The sequence below is a fragment of the Chlorocebus sabaeus genome, chromosome 14 (assembly GCF_047675955.1).
Source record: "Chlorocebus sabaeus isolate Y175 chromosome 14, mChlSab1.0.hap1, whole genome shotgun sequence".
NCBI lineage: Eukaryota > Metazoa > Chordata > Mammalia > Primates > Cercopithecidae > Chlorocebus > Chlorocebus sabaeus.
In genome coordinates, this window is record NC_132917.1 from 19,342,122 (window position 1) to 19,353,981 (window position 11,860).

General features: G+C 40.5%; 1 long non-coding RNA gene across 1 annotated transcript; it reads right to left on the minus strand.

The window, feature by feature from the left end:
• Positions 1-1,150: 1,150 nt before the first annotated feature.
• LOC140713416 (uncharacterized) lies at positions 1,151-9,982 on the minus strand. The gene is made up of 3 exons (XR_012095494.1): positions 9,867-9,982; positions 4,426-4,468; positions 1,151-1,370 (listed from the first exon to the last, which is right to left on the minus strand). It is a non-coding gene; the product is annotated as an uncharacterized lncRNA (long non-coding RNA).
• Positions 9,983-11,860: the final 1,878 nt, after the last annotated feature.

The following is an 11,860-nucleotide window of genomic DNA, read 5'->3' on the forward strand; positions in this document are numbered from 1 at the left end:
TAAACCTCTTTTCTTTATAAATTATCCAGCCTCAAGTATTCCATTATAGCAACATCAAACAGGCTAAGACAATGCCAAATGCATCAAGGGGTCTGCTATGATAATAACCACCATCAACATGTAATGAACACTCAGTAAAATCCTTCATTTCCCCAAAGATTAAGGACCCCTGCTATAAGCAATGAGGAGCCCTTACAAAGATAGGAACCACAGAAGGTGTCATCCTTCACTGACAATAGGTGAGTACCCTCAGATACCCAGTCATTTAGTCAATAATCCCATAGTCAGTCCCACAGTCAAGAGTTGTTAGGAGTGGGGAGATAGACATAATAGAATTTTATCCTCTAGGGGTTGCAGTCAGCTAGAGGTGGTGATAGGCATACACATCATCTTGGTCAGAGGTCATACCAAGAAAGAAGGGTAAATAATGCTCTGACAGCTCAGAAGCCAGTGTCTAGAAGTTTTCCAGCCTCAGGTAATGAACACTCACTGTGAGCTAGGAGGCACATCAGGAGTTGGGTTTTATTATGCACATGGTCTCACTGAATCCTCTGAACTACTGGTTAAGGGAGCTACTACAATTCTCATCCTCGTTTACAGATAATGAAACTAAGGCTTTAAGAAGTCAAATAAGTTGCCTTAAGTCTTACAGCTAGTTAGTGGTACTAGTTAGTGGTAAAGCTGAATTCTAAACTAGATCTGACTTCATACGCCTGTTAAAATGCCATAAAAATTCCTTAGTCCTTGGCACACAGGAAATATTATGCCCCAGGAAACATAGTTGCTTAGCTTGTAGGGTCACCTTTAGGGCAGGGAGTCATTTCTGGTGGCTCTGGACAGGACACATGTAGATCAAAGCCCCAGCTGATGTGCAGGGTTCACTGCTCCTTGGTTTTGTGTTTTAGGTTTATCACCCTCATCTTGTCATCATATTTTCATATGGTGGTTTCATCAAACTCACCATATGGTGAATGTAAAGACCAGGAAATTCAGGAACACTCGTCATAGAGCTTGTGTCAGTTTGCTGACATTAATCTCCACCCCTTTACCTCTGTAATTAGCTATTAGTTGGGTTAAATGAGTAACTCCTGTGCCTCACACATCCATCTGGCAAGGCGCTATTTTTATATTTACCAATTTCAAACTGGAAAAGAGTTTGTCACTCTCAGTCAATAAACCTGGTATTTTGCAAGAAAACGACTAAAGCGTTTTCCTCTGTGAAAAAAAAAAAGAAAAAGAAAAAGAAAAACTTCCAAAGACTTGCCTCAAGCAAACAGGCCAGCCGGCTTTGTCAGGAATGAATCCATGGCTTCCACAGGAACTTTTCCTTCTGAGTATAAGAATCGCTCTTCCATAAGCCACCTTCATTTCTAGTGGAAGAAGAAAGAATAAAAAAGAAAAAAAAACAGAACCCTGAAGTCAGAATATTTCAGATGCAAGAGAGTATTTAAAAGAAGAAAGAAAGAAAAAGAAAAAAGGAAAAGAAAAGCATCTGTGAGCAGGCAACAAGCTTTCCTGCCCTGGCTCTGCTACTAACAAGATGGCAACATCTCCCCTAATAACTCCCCACTTTCTCACCTATTAAATGAGGGGTTGTGGCCGGGTGCGGTGGTTCATGCCTGTAATCCCAGTACTTTGGGAGGCCAAGGCAGGCGGATCACCTGAGGTTGGGAGTTTGAGACCAGCCTGACCAACACGGAGAAATCCCATCTCTACTAATAATACAAAAATTAGCTAGGCATGGTGGAACATGCCTGTAATCCCAGCTCCTCAAGAGGCTGAGGCACGAGAATCACTTGAACCCGGGAGGCAGAGGTTGCAGTGTGCCGAGATCGTGCCACTGCCCTCCAGCCTGGGCAACAAGAGCGAAACTCCATCTCAAAAAAAAAAAAAAAAAATGAGGGGTTGTGTACTAATACCTCAGACCTCCAGCTTATGGATTCCATGGTTAGTGGACCATATGATGACATTTGTACACCAGCCTCAGTGCAGAATTCTAGGTAACACAGATACCCCTGCTTCACCCCAGGGCAGTGTCACAGTTTTGATCAGAAGAATCATAAAACGAGAAGCTTTAACCTAAACCATTTCAGACAGATGGGATTCCAGCCTCCTTTTCAAGTTCTTTTAAAAAGGTATCCCAAACAACATACAACAGTCTTAGTGTCTAAATAGCATTCAAGATCTGCAAGTTCCTCCTTGTCTATGGTCTAAATTTTTTCTACTAAGGCAAAAAATTAAGACCAGCTTTCCATTATATTCTGGGTCATTTGGTTATAGTAAACAAATTGCTTTCTAATCTGTTACTGTCTTATTTCATTTTTATTATTAATTTTAAAAATATTAATTATTTTAAACATGTACAAAAGTGTCTTAGTCCACCCAGGCTGCTATAACAAAATACTATAAACAGAGTAGCTTATAAATAACGGAATACCATACCATAAACTGAGTAGCTTATAAGCAAATTTATTTCTCACAGTTCTTCAGGCTGGGAAATCCAAGATCAAGGCACCAGCACATTTGGTGTCTGGTGAGAGGTCTCTTTCTGGTTCACATATGGTGGCTTCTAGCTATGTCCCCACATGATGGAAGCGGCAAGGCAACTCTCTGGGGCCCCTTTTATAAGGACACTAATTCCATTCACAAGGGCTCTGACTTTATGACCTAATCACCTCCCAAAAGCCCCACCTCCTAATTCCAACCCATTGGTGATTAGGTTTCAATACATGAATCTTGGGGTGACACTAACATTCAGACTATAGCAAAACGTGTATAGCAGAGACCTGTATACCCACTTCCCAGATTTAATACATATTCATATTTTGCACTTTTTGGTAAATTTAAAGGAGCAATTGTTTTTAAAAGATATAAAACGCTACAAATATAGTTAGCAACCTCCTGACTCCTAATCCACTCCCTTTCTTCATCTGCAAAGGCAACCACTATTAGAAATTGTTCTGTGCGCCTCTCAGGCAGATTTTTATACTTTTACCGCCTATGTATACACACATAGTAATATAAAGCACTGTTTAGGAAGTTTAAATGGATAGAAATGATACCATATTGAATATATAATTTTAAAAATTGTGTTTTTCTCAATGAATGTTTTTTTAAGACTCATCAGTATAATTAATTAAGTTGATCCCAAGGTTTTTGCTATTATAGACAATGTTATTATAGACTATGAACACATTTGTTAATGTACACTTTTACAAATATAGGACATTTCTCTAAGACATACACCTAGAAGTACTTGCACCAAGGTACACTTTTACCAGCACTGTATAATTTCCTCATTTTCTTTTTTTTTTTTTTTTTTTTTTTTTTGAGACACAGTTTCACTCTTGTTGCCCAAGCTGGAGTGCAGTGGAGTGACCTGGGGTCACTGCAACTTCTGCCTCCTGGGTTTAAGCAATTCTCTTGCTTCAGCCTCCCAAGTAACTGGGATTATAGGCATGTGCCACCATGCCCAGCTAATTTTTGTATTTTTAGTAGAGATGGGGTTTCACCATGTTGGCCAGGCTGGTCTCAAACTCCTGACCTCACGTGATCCACCCATCTCAGCCTCCCAAAGTGTTGGGATTATAGGTGTGAGCCACTGCACCCTGCCAATTTCCTCACTTTCTACATCTTTATTTTTAACACTTGGTTGTGTCAGACTTTTCCATTTTTGCCAAATGGATTAGGGTAAAATGGCATTTATTGTTTTCCCTCATTCCCATGAGTTTGAGCATCTTCTTGTATTTTTACTGGACAGTAATGTTTTCTTTTCTGTGAGTTGCCGAACAAAATTAGTTGATTATTTTGTGTATTAAGCTACTTTTCTCACACTTGAGCTACTGTTCTTGCCCTTACTGATTTGTAGGAACTTTCTAATATGTTTCAGATACTAGTCCTTTGTTAATATATGTGGTGAAACATCTCCCATCCTATAGCTTGTCTTTCACTTTGTCTGTGGTTTCTTTTATCATGCAGAAGTTTGTAATTTTAATACGGGCAAAGGTATCAATTAATTGCTTTATGATTTGCTTTCTCTGTGTTTTGTTCAAGTATTCCTTCCCTTTCCTGGGGTCATAAGTACATTCTCCTAGCCAATCTCACATAGACTATCTGGTCTCAGTGTCCACCATCTTTCCTCTTCAGTTCTTTTAAAAAATCACAAAGATTATTTGGACTATTATAAAATTAATGTATGATTATTCCAGAAGACCTTGGAGAAGCAGAAAAAACAAATCAGTACATTATTAGCCACTTTTAAAATAATTATCATTATCCTTTCAGGCAAATCAACCCAGGGAAACCCTATTTACAGTCCCTCCTATGTCACTGAAAGTAATATGTTACATAGTGGGCAGGGGTGAGCTTTATAGAAAGACAAATCTGGATTTGAGTCTTATCTCTGCTACCTTCTAGCTGACTTACCTTGAATATAACATTTATTTCCTCTAAACTTCGGTTTTCTCATCTGTAAGATAAGAACAACAACAATTACTGCATTTGGGTTGTTTGCATCCCAATTATATCAAAATTCTCATGTCAGGCCTCTAGCTGGCAAAAAAAAAATATATATATATATATATATTTTTTTTTTCTTAAATAGTCCTGTGTGCCCCTGCACTATTATATATCAGTGTGCAAAAGTTCCTGGGGAAATGAAGGAGCAGAGCTATTGACATGCTTATTGGCTCAAGCCTGAGTGATGGGCAGGATCCCAGCAAGACAAATTCCATGAAGTTGGTAAAGCTGCCACCAAGCCATAGCAGCACCCATTCTAGGTTCTGCTCCAACAGTACCTGGACTCCTTCCTTTTATAATCACACACTATTCAGACAGTGCCTAAAAGGGCATGGAAAATAGTTGGAGAACAAAAGCCACCAGCTGACCTCATCCTCAGTACTTCCCTGGTCAGAGGAGCTAATTAGCCAAAGGGAAAACAATTGACTTTTTTGGTATTATATAATTCCGTTGTATTTTTGCCAGGTATCGGATTTCACCACCCACTACCATGGTGTCACGTCATGAAAGAACTTATTGTTAAACACACAGAACAAGGCAAGCTCATAACTGTGCAAGAAGTATAATTCCACATTTTTTGTCTCATTGCAATTGAAATCTTCAGGTCAATAGGTAATTACATTAACGCAACATGTCCTATTTCAAATGAACACTGCTCATGTTGAGAGGGCCCTCGCCTGAAGAAAGACTATTTTTAGGAAGTTTGGCAAAGGAAATTGACGTTTTCAGCCCAAGTATGCACTGCCAAATAACTACCTCCACCAAATTCTTTCTTACCAAAAAGGAAAAAAAGCAACAAAATAATACAATCTTCCTTTTCACTATTTTGGGAATTATCTTCCCATGTCTAACTCCCTTCAGCTTTCAGAATCACCTTCACAAAATTGTGAGAAAAGCTTCCTTGTAGGATTGTGAAATTTGAAAGACAAATGGGAGCTCAATGATTAGAAACTCTCATCTTTCCATGCCTTGGAGGAATCACAGAACTTTTTTGTTTAAGGTGAAAATCTGATTAGAGAAGGACTACATTTATGTTCAAGGACCCCAAAGCTATGGACTTTAGATGAAGAAAAATCTCAAACTGTTCTTGGACACAGTAAAAATCCTTTAAAACATAAAAAGTAAACCCCTGTATGCACCCTTTATAGTTGCACAAAAATAATCTTTATGATACTTTTAAAAGAACTGAGGAGGAAAAATGGTGGACAATGAGACCATATAGTCTACGTGAGATTGACTAGGAGAATGTACTTATGCCCCCAGGAAAAAGAACTACTTGTGTATTATGTCCATAAAGATTATTTGGACTATTATGAAATTAATGTATCATTATTCCAAAAGATCCAGGAAAAGCAGGAAAACAAGTCAGTATATTATTAGATCACTTTAAAAATAAGTATTATCACCCTTTCAGGAAACTAGAGCACCTAGCATAGAAAGCCAGCGAGAGAGAGAAAACTAAAGTTTAGCAAGTATCTACTCCAGCCTCTCCAAAATCCATAGATTGCCTTTCAAGATCCTTCATAATTTGGCCCCAGCCTATCTTTCCATACTTAAGCTCTACTCTATCCTATCTGATCTGTCTGGTCATCACCGGCCTTTCCTCTTTCTTCTTCCGAGATGAATCTTACTGACCTTTTAAGGCCTAGATAAAGTCCCAGGTCATCTATTAATAGCAAACCATCCCTGACAACTTAACTTCTTTGTTTGTCATCAGTATTTATTAACCTATCATCCCATCAACAACTACCTTGTATTATTAGTCATCATGCATGCATTTCTGTTTTATAATCCCAACTAGATTTTAAACTTATCTTGAGGAAGACTAGGCCTGGCTATTGGGAGAACCAGCCCCCAATATTTCAACATAGATTCTTTTCTATTTTCCCTAAGTGTCAGCCAGTCTGAGAAATAAAGAGAAAGAGTACAAAAGAGAAAAATTTTACAGCTGGGTCTCCGGGATGACATCACATGTCGGCAGGTTCCGTGATGCCCCTGAGCCGCAAAACCAGCAAGGCCAGGCGCAGTGGCTCACGCCCAAAATCTCAACACTTTGGGAGGCCAAGGTGGGCAGATCACCTGAGGTCAGGAGTTCAAGACCAGCCTGCCCAACATGGTGAAACCCCATTTCTACTGAAAATACAAAAATTACCTGGGTGTAGTGGCGGGCACCTGTAGTCCCCAGCTTCTTGGGAGGCTGAGTCAGGAGTACCGCTTGAACCCAGGAGGTGGAGGTTGCAGGGAGTCGAGGTCACACCACTGCACTCCAGCCTGGGCAACAAAGTGAGACTCTGTCTCAAAAAAAAGGCACTTGTGTTCTGTTATTCTCCCTGTATCTGCTCAGTATAATAAGGGATGGTCTAATGAGATTCCTGAGTAAGTATCCACAAAGAAGTTGGTCATGGAGGTAGATTCTTAAAATATCCCTTATTTACAAAATTATTCTACATGAAAACAATTCCCTGAAGTTGCAAAGAAACTTTTATGCATGATTGAAAGCAAACACCCAATCTTCAAACTTGAAACTGGAAAAGTGGTTCATACATTCACTCTCATAAGAGAAGCAGCAATTAACTTTTAAATACTTATCCTGGTTTTTATCTGAAAACCAAACATTTGAAAACAGTCAATGACCTTTAGCTTTCCAAAGCATTTTGGCTTGATTACTCAACTTTAGGAAGCAAAGATTTTAAAAATCTTGCCATTCATATATTTTAAGAGCCGCTGACACCTAATGGAAGGTTTTGAAAGAACATGTGGTTTCTAGGAAAGTGTGATAACAGTAGGCAGTTCTTCTCCCCAAAGACCTACCATTTCTATCCAACAGAGTAACCCCAGAAGCTGACCCCAAGGATGCAGCAGGGGTTCCAGAAAGCTTGAGGCCGTGGGAACTCTGGTCTCAGGAGTCTGAAGATAACGATGAATGGAACTGCAAGAATTAATATTTGTGTGGAATTTTTCTACCTTACATTGTTTTCCTAGCTGCTTAGAGGTGGCTTTTGTAGGCCTTGAATGGAGAGAAGATGCTGTTTGGGGTGCCCCACTCGAAAAGCCTGATTAGTAATGGCCGGAGCTGAGAACAGCTTTTTACAGGAAGTCCGCTTTGCCTCAGCGTTGGAAATCAGTGTGGCGCCTGCTATAGCCAAGTGTCCCTGTAGGACCCCACTGGGAAATCACTTGAGTTTTACGAGGTTAGCTGCAGTTTTTGTGTAAACAACATAACGTTTTATGATGGGAAACCTAGCCCTTTGCTTTTTATGTAAAAGCATCAATTAAGGCTTTTTTAATGTTTGAAATGTAAAGAAGTGTGAAAAACTAATGTTGTTTCAGAAATGGTCCAAGGAAAAAGATAATGCAGTAGCTACAAGTTTAATGACCTTTCTCATAAAATTATGTGGGGGATTTGTGATAAGCATGGTAATAAAAATGGTTTTGTTGCCTCTAATTCTCCCAGCTGTGGATTAAATGTTTTCTAATGGATAGTACCACTGCTGTCTTTATTCATTATTTATTCCATCACTAATTTAATATATTTCCAGAAGGAATAACAATAAATTCAGATTATATTAATTAAAATATTTTAAATAGCAAGATTTATTTTATTTTGTGAGTTTTTTAAATAGGGATTTTTTAACTAGGGTGTTACCAAAATTACCTTTTGTAAAAGACAACCTAAGTAAAAACCAAATTCAAATGTCAGATACATGTCTTCATACATTTATCAAAACCCATGAAATAAACAACATCAAAAGTGAACTTTCACATAAACTACTGATTTTAGATGACAATAATTTGTCAATGAAGGCTCATCAATTGTAACAAATGTACCATTATGGTGACCCAAATTGACTGGGGGAAGGATATATGTGCAGGACAGGAGGTTATGGGAGCTTTCTGTATTTTCTGCTCAATTTTGCTGCAAACCCAAAACTGCTCCAAAAAATGTAAGTCTATTTGAAACATTCGTCACAGCATGTCGTGTGTGTGTATGTGTGTTAGTACTGATGGTTAATTTCATTTTCTGGCTATCTGTGGTTGAAGCTAAACTTCTTTCTGTTTCATACCTTTGTGATATGTTTCAAGTTCTCCTAAAATGCATTAACCCTGGTGCTAGGCATGGTGACTCCCACACTTCTTCAGGTACAGGAGACTCATTTTCCCGGAGTCCCACAAATAGGACTAGGCACAAAGAGGGAGATTGTCCTGATGACGATGCCCCCAAGGCATACCTTGGATATTGCTTTCCAGACTAATCCTCTGGCACAGGTGTACTATGTTGCCTTTTTTTTTTTTTTTTTTTTTTTTTTTTGCATTTTTCTTGTAAACGCTGTGGTTGGAGAAAAAAGGAGAAACCCCAGTTGACCTTTTCTGAGGGCTGCTGGTTCTTGCATCTCTAGTAATTAAGTCCTGACCTCACCAAGGGTTTAGCTCCATATGGTAACATGTGACCATTATCAAACTGACCAGCTTTATCCTCAGGTTTTCATACAAGAAAACAATATTTCAAAGGTCAAAGCAATTACTGGGATTTTCAGAACACTTTTTATCTGAGGCTCTTGAGCATGTTAGGGCAGAATGTGATTGTCTGCTGTACTTTGGGCAGCACTGATTGGCAAAGGAAAGGATGAGCCAGGTGAATGGCGCCCTGCAGAGAGGATTCTTATACAAAGAAGATGCCTATTTTGTCCAAAGTAGGCAGAGCAGATGGGAAATCTCCAGGAATAAGATGCAGCAGGCTGTAATCCCAGCACTTTGGGAGGCCGAGGCGGGCGGATCACAAGGTCAGGAGATCGAGACCACGGTGAAACCCCGTCTCTACTAAAAATACAAAAAATTAGCCAGGCGCGGTAGTGGGCGCCTGTAGTCCCAGCTACTCAGGAGGCTGAGGCAGGAGAATGGCGTGAACCTGGGAGGCGAAGCTTGCAGTGAGCCGAGGTCGCGCCACTGCACTCCAGCCTGGGGGACACAGCGAGATTCCGTCTCCAAAAAAAAAAAAAAAAAAAAAAAAAAAGATGCAGCAGGATGGAACACAGAGAGGGACCCTGCTGTGGTCACTCAAGTCCTCAACACACACTGGCATGCATCTTCCTTCCTCAAAGAGCACTCAGTGTTTGGCCCATGGTTAACAGAAACTTCCTGATGTGTGCCTTTCCGTGACAAGATCAGGCGATATCAGGGTGATGGCAACACTGTGTGATGATGGGGCATCACATGGGTCTATTAGTACGGTCATTCGTGTCTTTGTTCATTCAGTGTGCCATGCCCCAAGTTATGCTGGGAATACAAATGCAAATAGGACATGCAACCACATCTGGTCAGTTTACAATCTCACTTTATACATCACCCACCTTGAGAGAAGCAGAAAGAAAGCAGACATGTCTTCACCAGGCTCAGTCCTCGTGTTCTGCCAGAACGCACAGCTGCCGCCCTATCTGCCCTGTTGCTCTGCCTTTGACCTCAGGGTTGACCTGCAGAGACCACACTTATTAAAGGAGCCGGGTCATTTACCCCTGTTCTTGCTGCATGTTGGCCTGCTATGGGCCGACACTGCTGAATTACATGTGGTGTTTTATGAGACAATCAAGTGTCAAGTAGCAATGGAGTGAAAGCTGCCATGCGGATTCTAACACAGGCCACAAAGGAGGGGTCCTCAGAGCCTTCCTGGTCCTAGTGACGCCACTGGCTGCTGCCCGGGGTGCCCTCATTTTTGACCAAATGTGAGATCATTGTGTTTTTACCATGTTCCCCAAAAAAAAAGCCTTAGGAGAACAATTCAATTTCTATATCCTTCACTTTTTCTTTCATTAAAGGAAAATCACTTCCCTAGAAAAATAAAAACAAAAGAACTTAGATTGCATTTTTTAAATGAAAAGGGGAACTTTTTTTAAAATGAAAAGGAGGCAATTTTTTTTTAAATGAAAGAGAGATGACAGAGACAGAGACGGGATCCCTCTTACCTCTCAAGCTAAAAGTAAAATCTGGGACTTTCAGAAAGGTATGACTCTTAGAAACTGATTAATTTTTAGATCTTAAAAAGCCATACGGTCTCTTTAAAGAGCAATGAAAGCCTGATTCAAGCTGTTAAATTTTATGTTGTGTGTAATGTTGTAATTGATGTCAAACCTTTCACATTTTCTTACCACTGACATTGGACAGTCTACTCCACTCAAGGGCTCAGTTACCGGAGTTGAGATTAAGTAACCTAACCAGGAAATAAGGGCAGAATGGAATTTTATTACATAGAATTGAGAAGTTCAAATGCAAAATAATTAAGTCTGAGCCAAATATAGCCATTCTCTCTCTCATCAGTTTATTTTGGTGGATAATTGGCTGTATTCGGTATTTCACTGAGCTGCATATAAAACTTTATTGCCCTTGTAAAGTGCATGCTGTGAATTCTGATGCTTCTGTGTGTTTGGGGGAACATAATTGTTCCCTTTGCAGAATAGCACGGCTTGCCTAGGTCCTGTAACCAAACTAGGCTTCTAGGACGCCTGCTGCTGAAAGTCCTGGTGCTGGGATGTGTATGAGGCACTCAGATCAAAGCTGAAGAAAGAGATGTGTAACAATTGGGAAAATAGCCCCCCGAACCTCAGAACACATTACATGCAAAGAAAAAGACACAGGTCCTATTGGATATGGTCTCTGGCAAGTCACTGCTGGGTTAAGGCATTTGTGTTTGTTGAGGGCTTACAATAAGTTAGTCCACACCGAGTGGCTCATCAGGTCTCAGTGATTGTGATGAATCCATTCTGTATTAGCATGTGGGGTCTTTTCCAAGCAGTCTCTCCCCTTCCCTCCATCCTCAGAGACAGAGGCTGTTTGTATACTGTGAAGGCCTGCTTTACTGTGCATCTGAGACCATAAGAACAATATGGAATTGACCTAATTAGGATTCTTTTCTGGGAAAAACAATATACAGCTACATACGGTTTCAGTTAGGTTCCAAGTGCTTTCCTATTCTTTCGACTCCAACAATATGGCAGTGTGTGATGGGTGGGAGGGAGACTGTGGTCAGAGGCTGCTGCTTCGGGAACAGCCCAGATGGTAGAAGGTGAGGCTGGGGGAAGGTGGGCAGCTGCATTGATGATGTAGGCTTAGGCTGTGTACAGCTCTGGGACCGCAGAGGCTCCAAGCCTGAACCAGGACTTCTAGCCCAAAGCTAGAATATATGAGGAGGCCCATTTGCCATCATAGTCAGCAGGCCACATGTTCAAGCTCCATGTGCATCCCCACAAACAGCCACCCATTGAGCCTGCCTGGGGCCTAGGGTTTCACATCTCAGCAGCCAGGTCTGCCCTCCCAAGGAGAGGACCACACAGGCTCTGGAGGTAGACTCAAG